The 16,743-nt window shown below is 37.9% G+C and overlaps 1 protein-coding gene across 3 annotated transcripts in view; it reads left to right on the plus strand.

Moving 5' to 3' along the window:
- RTN3 (reticulon 3) overlaps positions 1–16,743 on the plus strand; it is a 57,473-nt gene that overhangs the window by 31,388 nt on the left and 9,342 nt on the right. The gene's annotated exons all lie outside the window — the stretch shown is intronic.

The following is a 16,743-nucleotide window of genomic DNA, read 5'->3' on the forward strand; positions in this document are numbered from 1 at the left end:
GAGACTGTACAATATTCACAGTGTCCAAGATACAATATGAAACCATACATTTTAAAAACCAGGAAGATATGAACCAGACTGAAGAAAAAAAGACAACCAACAGAAACTAACTTCATTTGTTAGAATTGGGAAGCGGGTTTTAAGGCAGCTATTATAATGAAATAAAGGAAAATGCACTTGCATTGAATGAAAAGAAAGGAAATCTCAATTGAGAAATAGAAACAAAAAAAGAGCCAAGTGGAAATTCTAGAACCATAAAGTACAGCAGTTGAAAATAAAATTCACTGAGCGGCGTTAACATCAGTGTAAAGTACAGCAGCTAAAATTATAATTCACCAAGTGGCCTTAACAGCAAAATGGAGATCACAAAGGGAAGAGTCAGTGAACTTGATGATTGATAGATGATGAGCAGAAAATTATCCAACCCAAAGAACAGAAAGAAAAGTGTATTACTGAACTTGAGGGACCTTTGGGACATAATTATAAGATCTAACTAATATAATTGGAAGTTTCACAAGGAGAGGAGATGAGAGACAGAAGAAGAATATATTTGAAGATAAAGTAGAAAAAATTTTCAGACTCTAAAAAACATTTGCTAATTAAAGAAGCCTAATGATACATATTTAGGATAAGGAAAAGGAAAAAACATACCTTGGTACAGGTGTCAGGGGTCCCTAAGATGACCTTCAGGCCCAGTGATTTGCTAGAAAGACTAGAATGAAAGACTAGAATGCTAGAAAGCATTCATAAAGTATTACACTAAGGGTTACTAGTTTCTTGCAGCAAAAGGACATATCAGAGTTGGCAAAGGAGAAAGGCATGTGGGATAAAGTCCAGGAGAAACCAGGTGCAAGCTTCCAGGTGTCTAGTGGAGTCACACAGGGATGCTCTTAATTTTCCCATCATTGACGTGACAGCATGTGCAGTGTTGCCAACAAGAGAAGCTTACTCAGTGCTTGGTGTCTAGAATGCCACACAGTGCCCACGACTGACCTCAGCTACTCAGACCCCAAAGCAAAAGCAGATGTTCTCCATAAATCATATTTTTTTAAAGACTTTATTTATTTATTCATGATAGACACAGAGAGAGAGAGAGAGGCAGAGACACAGGCAGAGAGAGAAACAGGCTCCATGCAGGGAGCCCGATATGGGACTTGATTCTGGGTCTCCAGGATAACATCCCAGGCTGAAGCACTAAACCACTGGGCCACTGGGGATGCCCGTAAATCATATTGTTATGATAAGCTTACCTGGTCACCCTGGTACAGCATCGCTCAAGTCAAGCATGCAAAAACACCAGCCGGAATATTCCAGGAGCTCACAGTTCATCTCCTAGGAGCCAGCCAAGGGCCGGTCCTAAAGACAGACCTACCTTTGGCCAGTGTAAGGTTTGAGCATTTCAGGCCTATGAGTTAACCTTTTCCTACACAGTATTATAGTCAAATTACTGAAGCCAAAGATGAGGAGAAAATATTAAAAGTAGCTAAAGAACAATGACCTATAAAAGGGAATGGTAGTTGTAATTGTAGTTGTAAGCGCTTGCTTCTTACCAGATACCACAAATGCCAGAAGACTGAAATAACATAAAGTGCCAAATGGGGAGAAACCTCAACCCAGATTTCTCTATTCAACAAAAATACCCTGCAGGAATAAAGGCAAAATAAAGACATTATTAGATAAAAGAAAAATGAGAATTTGTCACCAAGAGATCTACACTATAAGAAACACTAAAGGAAGTTCTTCAGATTAAAGGGAGTTGACACCAGATAGAAACTCAGACCTTCAGGAAGGAATGAAGAGCTTTAGAAATACTAAATACCTGAAACAATATTAAAGATTTATTTTTTCAGAATTCCTGGCTGGCTCAGTCAGTAGAGCATGTGACTCTTGATCTTGTGGTTGTGAGTTCAAGCCCCACATTGGGTGTAGAGCTTATTTTTAAAAGGGAGGGTACTTGGGTGGCTCAGTGGGTTAAATTCTTGGTTTCAGCTCATGTCTTGAACTCAGTGTCCTGAGATGGAGCCCTGCATCAGGCTCCACGATGAGTATGGAGCCCACTTAAGATCATCTTCATCTCCATCTCCCCCCCCCCCAATCCCACTCACGTGCTCTCTCTCGTGCATGCGTGCGTTCTCTCTCTGTCTCCTTTCTCTTCTCTCTCTCTAAAGACAGGGGGAGACTTAAGTCAACCATATTCAATACATTAGTGGACTACCCACTACAATCAATAGAGTGGAAGACTGCGTAAAACTGCAGACCCAACCGTATGCTGACTATAAAAGGTGCACGTTAAAGACAAGTAAAAAGTAAATGGATGGAAAAATATATAAAATGAATTCTATAAAAAATACATAAACGAATACCATGCAAAAGTTAAGTATAAGACAACAAAGGATGTTACCACCAATGAAAAATGATGTGTTGTCATAAGAGGTCTCAAGATATCTTCATAGTCAAATGTATATGTGCCTAATAACAGCTTCAAAATACATGAAGCAAAATTTTACAGAATTAAGGAAAGAAGTAGGCAATTCTAAAAGCATAGTTGGAGATTTTAATACCTCTTTCTCATCAATTGATAGACCAACACACACACACACAGATCTGAGCACCACAATCAGCCACTTTGCCCTAGATGATATTTATAGAGCACTATCATACAATGGCAGGATACATACTCTTGCAGTTAGACAGGAAATATATTTACCAATGTAGACAATATACTAGACCATTAAAAAAACAGTAAATTTAAAAGATTGAAAACATACAAAATATGTTCTAAGACCATAATGAAATTAAATTTTAAAGCAATGAAAATAAAATACCTAAGAAAATTCCTAAGCATTTGGAAATTAAGCAAGATACTTTCACATAATTTGTAGCTCAAAGAAGAAATCTCAAAAAAAATTGTTAAAGTTGTAATTAAACTGAATAACAGTGAAAATACAGTATACCATACTTTTGGAATGCAGTGCTAAAAGGGAAATTTATAGCTCTGAATGCTTATATTAAAAGGAAAAATACCTATATTCAGTGATTTATGGTTTCAACTTAAGAACTTAGAAAAATAGGCACCTGGCTAGTTCAATCAGTAGAGCATGCAGCTCTTGATCTTGGAATTGTAAATTGGAACTTCGTGTTGGGTGTAGAGATTACTTAAAAACACAGTCTTTTAAAAAAAACAAGTAACAATTTTCAAAAACTAGAGCAAAATAAACCCAGAATGAGTAGAACAAAATACTAAAAATAAGAGCAGGAATTGATGGAATAAAAACCAAAATTAACAAGGCCAAAACTTGCTAACTAGAAACGATCAACAAAATTGATTTCTTGGACTGATCAAGAAGAAAGCCAGATTACCAATATCAAGCATGAAAAAAGGAGTTACCACTTGAGATCCCACCGGTATTTAAAGGATAACAATATCATGAACAACTTTATGCGTTTATCAACTTAGATGAAATGGACAGACTGACTCCTTGAAAAATACAACTTATTGAAACTAACACAATTTCTATTAAATTCATTATAAAAATCTCACACAAAAAAGTTCAGGTCCAAAGGTTTTACTGGCACTCTTTCAAGCATTTAAGGAAAAAGGAGAGAACACTTCTCAGCTGTCAGGTATGTAGTAATACTTAAACTGGACAAAGACATTGCAAAAAAAAAAAAAAATTATAGATTGATACCCCCCTTGAACACAATAAAATTAGGAATCCTTCACAAAATATTAGCAAATCAAATCTGGCCATGTAGCTAAAGGTTAATGCACCATGAATAAGTACAGTTTGTTCCAGGAATACAAGCTTGTTCTAAGACTGCAGAATCAGTTAACATAATTCACCACATTAATATAACAGAAAAACTGTGATTGTTTCAATCAGTATAGAGAAGGCATTTGAAAAAGCTCAACATCCTTTTTCTGATAAAAATTTTCAGCAAACTAGGAAGAGAAGGTAATCTCCTCAATCTAGTAAATGACATCTATTGAAAACTCCGCTATCACACTTACTGCCAAAATATTGAGCTCTTTCCCCTTGAGATTGGGTATAAGTCAGGATTGTTCATTCACTACTTGTATTCAACATTGCACTGTAGGTGCTATCACTGAATTACAAGAGATAGAAATAAAAGGAATAAAAATCGGAAAAGAAGTTGTTAAATGGTCTTAGTTTGCAGTTGACATGATTGTTTAGATAGAAAATCCTAAGGAATTTATAAAACAGCTACCAGGACTACTAAATGGATTTAGCAGGGTTATAGGATATTAGATTAGTGCACAAAACTCAGTTTGGTTATGTACTGGCAGCAAATAGAAAGTGAAATTTTTAAAAAATTATTTTCCTTACTAAAATAGTAGAAGGAGATGACTTATTGTACACATGTTACACTCAGCTACAAATGAAAACAGAATTAGTCCTGAAAGTCATAAGTATGGGCAAAAGACCAAAAAGGACTGTTTTTGTATGAGCAAGGTGGGTCTCTCATAGGTAGTCATGATCAGATGGCAAGGATACTCAAGATCCATTGAATCAAGCTCTAGAAAGTAGGCATGCAGTCTAACAAATTGTGCCTGTATCCCTGGCCTCTAGCTTTCCTTATTTCTACTCCTGTGGCTTCCACTACACAAGCCAGTGGTTTATTTGGACCTCTGCCTCATCTTCTTTTAAGCTTCAGCCTACACATGTGTTTCTTCCTCCACTTGGCTCTCTTGGCACAGAGGTTTCTAAGAAGATGGTGCTAGAACTAAGGGAGACCAGAAAATGAAATTCTAAAACAATAGCATCAAAAGCCCTAAGATAGGAATAAATTGAACAACAACAAAAAATGTTCAAGTCTTCTATACTCAAAACTGCAAAGAGAAGCTTAAGAACTAAGAGGAAAGCTATGCTGTGTTTATGGACTGGATGCCTTATTATTGTTAAGATGTCAGTCCTACCCAGATTCATCATCAATGGATTCAGTTCAAAATCCCAAAGGATTTTTTTCTATAGAAATTGGTAGGCTCCTTCTAAAATGTCTATGGAAATACACACAACCTAGAAAATCCAAAGCAATTTTGGAAAAAAAGCTGGAGGACTTGGAATACTCACTTCAAGACCCTATAAAACGTAATAAAGATGTTGTACTTGCAGAGGAGTCAACAAATAGGTCTAAGAAACAATTCAGAAACAACTTACCACAAATTTAGAAACTTAAATCAACACTTTGGTTACCTCATAGTTTTCATGGATTGGAAACTCTGGGCACAGGTTAGCTAAAATAAAGTGTGCTCTGGAAACACCAGGTATGAACAGGATTGTGATCTTATCTGAGACGAGGGGTTCCCTTCACAGATTGTTGGCAGAGTTCAATTCCTGGAGGTTGTACAACTAGATCCCGTTTTCTTGCTTGCTGGCTATGGGCTGGGGATCATACTTAGCTCATAGTTTCATGGACCTCTCCTAACATGGTAGATTACTTCAAAACTATCAGAGGAGAATTCCTCTCCAGTCCACTACCAGATCTTTTTTTTTTTTTTTTTTTAAGTCTTTTTTTTTTTTTAATTCATGAGAGAGAGGGAGGCAGACACACAGGCAGAGGGAGACGTAGGCTCCATGCAGGGAGCCCGATATGGGACTAGATCCCGGGTCTCCAGGATCAGGCCCCAGGCCAAAGGCAGGCGCTAAACCCGCTGAGCCATTCAGGCATCCCTCCACTACCAGATCTTAACGTAACAGATACAAACACAAAAGTGACTACTGTCTCATCATACTCACAGATTCTGCTCACATTGCGGGCAGGAGAAAAGTTTTTTGTTTGTTTGTTTTTTAGGCGAAAGTATTATACAGGACCTGTACACCCAGGCCAAGAGCCTCAGGAACCATCTTAGCATTCTGCCTTCCACAGTCCCTACTTCACACAATATGCAAAAATTAATTTAAAATGGATTGGAGGGCAGCCCTGGTGGCACAGCGGTTTAGCGCTGCCTGCTGCCCGGGCTGTGATCCTTGAGACCCAGGATCGAGTCCCACATCGGGCTGTCTGCATGGAGCCTGCTTCTCCCTCTGCCTGTGTCTCTGCCTCTCTCTCTCTCTCTCATGAATAAATACATAAAATCTTCAAAAAAAAATGGAGTGGAGACCTGAACATAAAAATTAAAACTTTTAGAAGAAAGCATAGGATATCTTCATGAATTGTAAAATAAAAGTCTTTTACACCATAGAATGTACTGGCCATAAAATAAAAACTTGATAAATTAGACTTCATCAAAATGAAAACCTGCTCATTAAAAGATGCCATCAATAGCCAAAGCATTGACCAGGAAAAAGTATTTTCAAAACATGTCTGATGAAGGACTAGCATCTAGGAAATACTAAAAACATTTCAGCAATAAAAGGAAAACAACACAATAAACTGAGCCAAAAAGATTCTTACATTTCACAAAAGGAGATACACGAATAACCAGCAATCCAATAAAAATGTGTTTAACATGGGGAGTCTTCCCAGAATTAAAATAAGACATTACTGCATATCTACCCAAATGACTGAAATGGACAACTGAAACGCTCATAAATTTTTGGTAAGAATGTATATGTACTTCAGAGAAAGATTGGTCAGTTTCTTTAGCAAACTAAACCTGAAGCTACCTTGTAACCCCATTATGGAAAAATGAAAATGTGTTCATACAAAAACTTGTTCATAGCAGTTTTAATCATCACAGCTCAAAACTGGAACTAGTCATCCACCAGTAAGGGAATATGGAACCTGCGATACAGCTAGTTACCTTTTGATACTTGGGGCAATATGGATGATTCTCAGGAATTATGCCAAGTGAAAGAAGCAGTACAAACAACTCACACTGCATGATTCCACTTAGGTGAAATCCTAGAACAAGAAAACTGGTCTATGTAGGAAAAAGAATCAAAGCAGTCACCTACTATCCCAAGAGTAGGGTATTCCTGTGAAACCCTCTATGAGCCAAAATGGAAAGCTTTCCAAAAGTTCACATTAAGCCACTTTGCTTTTACAAAAGATCTACATTAGTATGGTCATGGCTTTTTTTTTTTTTTTTTCATGGCTTTTTTCATAACAGCAAAAATCCTCTTTGGATTTCTTTCAGTAGGCAGAAATCGGTACTAATGTAGGTCTTCCGTAAAAGCACAGTGGCTTAATGTGAACCTTCGGAAAGCAGAGGATACCTGTATAGTAAAACGTCAATAGATAGTTGTCATGGTCACACAGCAATGCAGATGTGCTTAGCATCACTGAATTGAATACTTAAAAATGGTTAAGATGGTAAATTTTATGTGTATTTTACCATCATAAAAAGTAAACGTAAGATTTATAAAATCTAGTGTTTATATGGGTGTTCATTCTGAACTCTTTTCAACTTTGCAGTATGTTGGAAAATAAAGCAGAGGGAAGAGACAAGCTGTTCCAGTTACTAATTAGATTTTTATTGTTTCCATGGGGGAAAGAGCTGCTAGGGAAATGGAGAGAATAAGATCTTAAAAGTCAAAGGTATATGTATGACCTTACGCTTTACTTTTAAAATTTCTTTTGCTTATTACTGATAAAAATTTTAGAGATTGCCAGCTTTTTTAGAAGAAGAGAATTTTATGTCACATACTGTTGGAAGGAAGTCTGAAGCCACAGCCCTACCCGTATTGCTTACCAGATCATCAAAGAAGTATACAAGTCCAAGTATATCAATAACTATAGCAGAAATAGAGTGCCATAACCTAACATGGAAGGTAAAATTAGAAATAAATGTGTACAAAAAGCATAAATTACTTTTTAAATTTTATTTGGCTTTCACTATTAGCAATTAACTAGTGCTCTGTTTAATTTTAGATTGGATCTCATGTCTTCTGCAGACTTCAGTTCAGACTTTTCTTAATTGGAGAATTTAATATTTATCCTACATGTGCAAAGAACCAGCCAGATCTAGAAGGGAAAAAGGGATAGAAAACTAAAGCCAGAGTTTTGGGTCAATCCCATCATGATTTAGTACTGCATTTATTATCTTTAATTATATTCTTTAGATAACTAAGTTCAGAATTTCACATTTTCAGATCTGCCTAGCCATTTTGTTGTGGAGAGGTAGTCCGTGCCATTTTGTTTTGTGTGCTTTATAAATCTGAAATCCAGGGCAAAAGGGACTGTTAGGCAATTTTAATGAACGAAAAACTATTTTTTCTTGATAGTCTCAGATGAGTGCTAGTTTAAAAGGGATTCCTACAAATTTCTGTGGCCCACTGCCAGGTACATTCATGGCCAAAAGGGTGTGCATTTGTCTTTGACAGTACAGCTTTTGTGTTCTGCAGTGATCTTTCTGTGCCTTTTTGAAGGGAATGCCTTTGGTTAGGGTAAATCTGTAGCAGAACAGACTATTAACCCATTTCAGCAGTCACAAAATTTGAATCTGAATATATAAACACATTATCCAGTATCTTTTATGACTCAAAATGTGGCTGCTTTTATTATGAGCTATTAATGTAAAAATAACCAGAGAATAATCAGTGTGAAAACACGTATTTTTCTTTACATAAATAATTGTTTATTAAAAAAAAACTTAACTGCATGTTTCCCCTTTATTAATAAAATTTCCCTTTTATGGTCATAAGGCCTGGCTTTTTTTTTTTTTTCCTCCTATTCACATTTACATTTTCTTAGAGGGACGGGTGGGTGGCTTAGCAGTAGAGCATCTGTCTGTCTTTGGCCCAGGGCATGATCCTGGAGTCTTGGATCAAGTCCCACATTGGTCTCACTGCCTGTGACTCTGCCCCTCTCTATGTCTCTCTCATGAATAAATAAAATCTTTATTAAAATTTTTTTCTTAGAGATGTATATTACAAATTTTGAAAAACTAATGAATATAGAATAAGTTCTACAGACTATTGAATTCTCTTGAGTTGTAGATATACTCTCTCCTTTTTTAAAAAGATTTTATTTATTCATTTGATAGAGCACAAGGGAGGGGTGGGGAGGGGCAGAGGAAGAGAGTTAAGTAGACTGCCTGCTGAGCTGAATCCCAGGACCCTGGGATCATGATGACCTGAGCTAAAGGCAGATGCTTAACTGAGCCACCCAGGCAACCTGAGTTTGGAAATTTATTCTTAAAAATGAAGTCAAAGTTGATTAACTGCTAAAATCTAAAATTTCATATACATTTATTCCTTTTCAGAATGAGCATTTCAACATTTCTTTTCTTCCTTGGAGGTGTATACTTTGGAGAGTAGTCAGTTGACCTTTGAAAATGACTGAAGTTAGAGTCAAACCAGGAGCTCTCCCTAAACTTAGTAATAGAAATCAATAGGTAGGGGGATCCCTGGATGGCTCAGTGGTTTAGTGCCTGCCTTCAGCCCAGGGCATGGTCCTTGAGTCCCATATCAGGCTTCCTGCATGGAGCCTGCTTCTCTCTCTGCCTATGTCTCTGCCCTCTCTCTCTCTGTGTCTATCATGAATAAATAAATAAAATTTTTAAAAAAATCAATAGGTAGGGACTCAACAAGATTTACTGATGTTCTCACTTGGATGGACTGGTACCAGTTACTTTTTCCTTAGCTTCGAGCTCGCCATTGGATGTGTTAGTGCTCTCTTCTGGCATAAGGAAGGTACTGCAGCTGGCATCCTTAAATAATACGGGCAAGAGACCGATGTCCTATTAAGTTTTTGGGTTTTTTTTAAGATTTTATTTATTTATTCATGAGAGAGAGAGAGAAAGAGAGAGAGGCAGAGACACAGGCAGAGGGAGAAGCAGGCTCCATGCAGGGAGCCCGACGTGGGACTCAATCCCAGGTCTCCAGGATCAGGCGCTGGCTGAAGGCTGCGCTAAACCGCTGAGCCACCTGGGCTGCCCTTAAAATCAAACTAATATGATCACATTACAGAATATTTGATAAAAGGGAGAAGTCACTCATAATTTTACCTACAATATAACCACCCTTGGTGAATACAGACATTCTTTGTCAAATGCTTCATCTGCCATTAGCAAAATAAATTAACTGAGCAGTGAAGTTAATATATTTACTTAGTTATAAAAAGATTACATTGTGTATTGAAATGGATTCTAAGAAAATGTAAGCATAATTCATACAGCACAAGACTTTATTTATTTATTTATTTTATGATAGTCACACAGAGAGAGAGAGAGGCAGAGACACAGGCAGAGGGAGAAGCAGGCTCCATGCACTGGGAGCCCGATGTGGGATTCGATCCCGGGTCTCCAGGATTGCGCCCTGGGCCAAAGGCAGGTGCCAAACCGCTGCGCCACCCAGGGATACCCAGCACAAGACTTTTTTTTTTTTTTAATTTTTATTTATTTATGATAGTCACAGAGAGAGAGAGAGACAGGCAGAGACACAGGCAGAGGGAGAAGCAGGCTCCATGCACTGGGAGCCCGAGTGGGATTTGATCCCGGGTCTCCAGGATCGCGCCCTGGGCCAAAGGCAGGCGCCAAACCGCTGCGCCACCCAGGGATCCCTCCCCGGCCCAAGACTTTAAAGATAATTGAGACACACCTGGATAAAATTAAGAATTCTTCAAATGAAAATAAATTTTAGATAATATGATACTAGGGACACCTGGGTGGCTCAGCGGTTGAGCGGCTGCCTTTGGCTCAGGGCACAATCCCAGAGTCCCAAGATTGAGTCCCACATCGGGCTCCCTGCAAGGAGCCTGCTTCTCCCTCTGCCTGTGTCTCTGCCTCTCTCTCTCTCTCTCATGAATGAATAAATAAAATCTTAAAAAAAAAAAATAATATGATCCTAAAGTTACAACCTGAAAAGTAAGGAAACTTTGATTTGTACTTTTGAGAACTTTTGGCTTTTATTTTTCCAGTACCCATCGACCTACCTTAGGTCAGGACTCTTTAGGACTTGAAGGAGTAGCTAGCCAAAGCTTCATTCTGTGTAAGATAATGGACTACAGTGGTACTTTGTTAGCCTAGTGGCTCTGAATTAAGATCTTACTTTGTGAATTAATTCAAAATAGATTTTGTCAGGTCTTCATGTTTGAGTATAGGGAATGAAGGAGAAGGAAGAGTGAGCACTATTTCTGTATCTTTGTCTTGGGTTAATGGGTAGACATTATACCAGGTGCTTAGTAAGATCGCATTGTAGTTGTGTGTTTTGTTTTGTTTTATGTTTTTTAAGATTTTACTTATTTATTTGAGAGAGAGAACACAAGCCAGGGGGAGATGCAGAGGGAGAAGCAGACTCCCCACTGCACAGGGAGCCTGACGCCTAGCTCAATCCAGGACCCTGGGGTCATAACCTGAGCCAAAGGCAGAGGTAGAAGCAGGCTCCATGCCGGGAGCCCGACGCAGGACTCAATCCTGGGACTCCAGGATCGCGCCCTGGGCCAAAGGCAGGCGCCAAACCACTGAGCCACTCAGGGATCCCCTGTGATCTTTTTATTCCTTTAACGGTCGGTATCTTTCAAAAAGAGCAGAAATTTTTTATTTTGATAAAGTACAATTTTATCAGTTTTTTCTTATATATCAGATGTTTATTTTCTTATATATCTTGTACTAGATTTTACATTTAAATCTCTGATCTTTTTGTGTTCATTTTTGCATATCATATGAGGTACTGATCAAAGTCCAGATTTTTTTGCATATAAGTATCCAGTTTAGATACCATTTTACTGAAATGGGTATCTTTTTTATTGATACCATTTCAATATTGATCGAATTGAAATGGTATCAAATTGATGCCATTTTATTGATAGTCTTTTATTGAAAAGACTTTCTCCATTGAATTGATTTTGCAACTTGGTCAAAAAATAATTTGTTCACATATGCAAAGGTCTATTTGTGGACTGTGTAGACCATTTCATTGCTCTTGTTGCTCTTTAAGACACTGCTGTGCCATCTTGATAATGTAGCTTTATATAAGTTTTGAAATTAGTGTTCCACCTTTGTTCTTTTACAAAGTCAGTTTGGCTCTAGGTCCTTTGAATTTTCTTAGGAATTTTAGAATCACTGTCCATTTCTATAAATATACTTCTGAAATTTTTATTAGAATTATATCAAATTATAGATAAACTTGGGAAGACAACTAAGACTAACAATTTTAAGTCTTTGAACCCATGAAAACAGTATAGCTTTCCATTAATTTAGATCTTCATTGATTTCTCCCAGCTCTGTTACATAGTTCAGTATACAGGTTTTGCCAGATTTGTTACGGAATATACCTCAGTGGCAGAGCATTTTGACTGAATCTTTTGTCAGATTTATGTCTAAGTATCTTATATTTTGATGCTATTTTAAATGACATTTTCAGCTCAATTTCTGTTAATACTAATATATGGAAATATGACTGATCTTGTATATTGACCCTGTCTGTATCTTGCAACTTTGCTAAACTCACTTACTAGTTCTAGCAGCTTTTTTATAGGTTGCATCAAATTTTCTAAATAGGCATTCGTGCCATTTGTGACTAATAGTTTTACTACTTTTCCAATTTGAATGCCTTTTATTTCTTTTTCTTGACATAGTACACTGGCTAGAACCTCTAATACAGTGTTCAATAGAAGTGGTAAGAGAGAACATCATTGCCTCTCTTCATTAAATATGACGTTAGCTCTAGGTTTCTTGTAGATTCCCTTTATTAAGTTGAGGAAGTTCTATAACCTAGTAATTTGCTACTACTCGAAAGGTTGTTGAAACCTTGTTGAAAGGTTTGTTATCAGAGCGGATGTTAGATTTTCTTAAATGCTTTTTCTGTATCTTTTGAGGTGATCATATGGTATTCTTTTTAATTTCAGTTTATCAATATGAATTATATTGAATGATTGTGATTAATGTTAAACCAGTCTTGCATGTTTGTGAAAAACCCTACTTGGTCATAATGTATTCTTTTTATATATTGTTGGGTTTTATTTGCTAAATTTGTGTTAAGAAATATTTTGCATCTATGCTCCTGAACAGTATTGCTCAGTAGTTTTCTTGTAATGTCTTTGTATAGTTTTGGAGTCCAAGTAATGCTGGCCTTCTAAAATTTGTTGAAAAACATTACCTTCTCATTTTTCTGGAAGAATTTGTGTAGAATTGGTATTATTTCTTGTTAATATTTGGCCAAATTCCCCAGCGATGCCATTTGGGCCTGGAATTTTCTGAGTGGGAAGCATTTTATTTATGTTTTATTTCTTAAATAGATAAGGGCTAGTCAGTTTATTTTTTTGAATGAACTTTGATAGTTTGTGCCTTTGGAAGAATTTGTCCACTGTATCTAAATTATTTAATTTATTGACATTGTTTATAATACCTCATTATTCTTTTTATATCTGTAGAATCAGGGCACCTGGGTGACTCAGCCATTGAGCACCTGCCTTTGGCTCAGGTCATGATCCTGGGTCCTGGGATCGAGTCCTGCATTGGGCACCCCACAGGGAGCCTGCTTTTCCCTCTGCCTATATCTCTGCCTCTCTCTATGTGTCTCTTATGAGTAAATAAATAAAATCCTTTTTTTTTTTTTTAAGATTTTATTTATTTATTCATGAGAGAGAGAGAGAGGCAGAGGGAGAAGCAGGCTCCATGCAGGGAGCCTGATGTGGGACTTGATCCCAGGACTCCAGGATCCCGCCCTGGGCCAAAGGCACGGGCTAAACTGCTGAGCCACCCAGGAATCCCTAAAATATTTTTTTAAATGGGACAAATAATGTCTATTAAGAAAATCCTTAGAATCTAGTGATGTCACCTCTCTCATTCTTGGTACTGACAGTTTTTGTACTCTTTCACCTTGTCTTGATCAATCTAGTTAGAGTTTTATCTGTTTCATTGATACTCTCAAAGAACTTTGGCTTTATTTTCTGTTTTTCTGTTACCTGTTTCATTGATGTCTGCTTGATTTCTTTTTAATAATTTGTTTGTTTGTTTGTTTGTTTGAGAGAGTGAGAGCACATGCAAGAGCAAAGGGATAAGCAGACTCCCTGCTAAGCCAGGAGCCCAAAATGGGGCTCGATCCCAGAACCCTGAGATTATGACCTGAGTTGAAGTCAGACACTCAACTGACTGAGCCACCCAGGCACCCTAGTGCCTGCTCTGATTTTTTTTTTTAAGATTTTATTTATTTATTCATGAGAGACATAGAGAGAGAGAGAGAGAGAGGCAGAGACACAGGCAGAGGGAGGAGCAGGCTCCATGCAGGAAGCCTGACGTGGGACTTGATCCGGGGTCTCCAGGATCCAGCCCTGGGCTGAAGGCGGTGCTAAACCTCTGAGCCACCCGGGCTTCCCCCTGCTCTGATTTTTATTATTTACTTTCTTCTGTTTACTTGGGGTTCAGGTTGTTCTCTTTTTAGTTTTTTAAGGTCGCAGCTAAGATCACTGACATTGTCTTTTCTAACATAGGCACTTTCATATTATGTATTACTTTAGCTGGATCCCACAAGTTTTCATTTTCATTCAGTTCAAAATTTGATTTCTTCTTTGATTTGTTGAGAAGTGTGTTTAGTTTATAAATATTGAAGGTTTCCCCAATATCTATCTTTCCTAATATCTTTTGTTACTGTTTCTAATACAGCCTTGTAGTCAGAAAACAAAAAAGTGACTTGAATCCTTTAAAATGTATTGGGGAGTGCCTGGCAGCTCCATAGGCTAAGCATCTGGCTCAAGTAATGATCTCAGGGTCCTGAGATTGAGCCCCACGTTGAGCTCCACACTTGGCATGGAATCTGCTTGATATTCTCTCTCCCTCTGCCTCTGGCCCTCCCCCTGCTTGCTCATAAGCACATACCCTCTTCCTCAAAATAAATAAATCTTAATATGAATCAGGACTGTTTCATGCCCCAGGATTTGGTTTATCTTGGTGAATGTTCCACATGTGCTTGAATGTATGTATATTCTGTTGTTGTTGTATGGAGTGTTCTATAAATGTCAAATAGGTAAAATTGGTTAATAGTATTCAAGGTCTTCATTTTTATTGATTTTTGTCTACTTGTTCTGCCAATTATTTCTTTTTGTTCTGCCAATTATTAAAAGGGATGTTGAAATCCCTATCTATAATATCCCTAAATATATATATTACACCCTTATTGAGGTGTAATTCACATACTATACAAGCTATCCACTTAAAGTGTACAACTAGAGGGATGCCTGGGTGGCTTAGCAGTTGAGCGTCTGTCTGCCTTTGGTTCAGGGCATGATCCCCCCAGAGGCTCAGATCGAGTCCTGCATCAGGCTTCCTGCATGGAGCCTGCTTCTTGCTCTGCCTGTGTCTCTGCCTCTCTTTCTGTGTCTCTCGTGAATAAATAAAATCTTTAAAAAAAAAAGTGTACAACTAAACGTATTTTATCATCGCTATCCAATTTTAGAGCATTGTAGTCCCCTACAAAAAAGCCCCACGTTCATTAGCATTCACTCTCTATTTCCCACCACCACAGCCCTCAACAACTAATCTATTGTCTGTCCCTATAGATTTGCTTATACTATATGTTTTATATAAGTGGAATTGCAATATGTGGTCTCTTGTAATTGGCTTCTTTCACTTGGCCTAATGTGTTTTCAAGTTTTAGCCATGTCATAGCAGGTAGCATTAGAAAAAACTTCACTCCTTTTTTGGGGCACCTGGGTAGCTCAGTTGGTTAAGTGGCTGCCTTCAGCTCTGTCATGATCCCAGAATCTCAGGATCAAGCCCCCGAGTCATCAGGCTCCCTGTTGAGCGGGAAGTGTGCTTCTCCCTCTCCACCTTCCCTTGCTCATGTGCGTTCTCTCTCTCTTTCTCTCTTTCTCAGATAAATAATATGGGTTGGTTTTTGTTTTGTTTTCTTTTTAAAGAACTTCACTCCTTTTTATTGCCAAATAATAATTACAGGGCAGCCCCGGTGGCTCAGCAGTTTAGCGCCGCCTATAGCCCAGGACGTGATCCTGGAGACCCAGGATCAAGTCCCACTTCAGGCTCCCTGCATGGAACCTGCTCTTCCTGTGCCTATGTCTCTGCCTCTCTCTCTCTCTCTCTCTCTCTCTCTATCATAAATAAATTAAAAAAAAAATTTAAAAAAAAAGAAGACATGCCAAAAAAAAAATAGTAGAAGAACTGAGATTTTTCCAGTTTGGATGTCCCCCTCCATAATACCCACTTTAAAACAGTCTTGGTTTATACCTATTTCCTAACAATTAGTAATAGTATCCGCATTCATTTTCAGGGATATTGCCATTTAGATAGTGACGTAGTCCCCTACCACTAATCCTTCTGGTGTTTCATTATACCTAACACTAATAGAGTTTGGATTGTTTTTATCCAGCACACTCTTCTGATCCGACCCAATTTATACATACATTAGTTTTAGTTTTATAGTGACCAGATGAACTTATCAGCATGGTTTGCTTAATTTAGTTAACAGTTACCGATTTTATAACACTTATTCTACATCCTTTCTGCTGAAACATTTCAAAAAATTGACACTCTGCCCCATTGTACTTCAATAGCCATCTCTAAATAAGTTTTGGGACACCTGGGTGGCTCAGCGGTTGAGTGTCTCTCTGTCTTTGACTCAGGGAGTGATCCTGGAGTCCCGGAATCGAGTCCCACATCGGACTTCCTGCATGGAGCCTGCTTCTCCCTTGCCCTCTGTCTCTGCCTCTCACACTGTGTCTTTCATAAATAAATAAAACCTTAAAAAAAATAAGTTTCTAAGTATTTATGAACCTGTCCGGAAACCACAGCAACATTTGCGGTATGAACATCACTCCTGACATATAATTTTCATTTCTTAGGTTCTCTTAAGGAGGGATGCACCTGTAAAGCATGCTGGTATG

Source organism: Canis aureus, chromosome 21 (assembly GCF_053574225.1).
Source record: "Canis aureus isolate CA01 chromosome 21, VMU_Caureus_v.1.0, whole genome shotgun sequence".
NCBI classification, from domain to species: domain Eukaryota; kingdom Metazoa; phylum Chordata; class Mammalia; order Carnivora; family Canidae; genus Canis; species Canis aureus.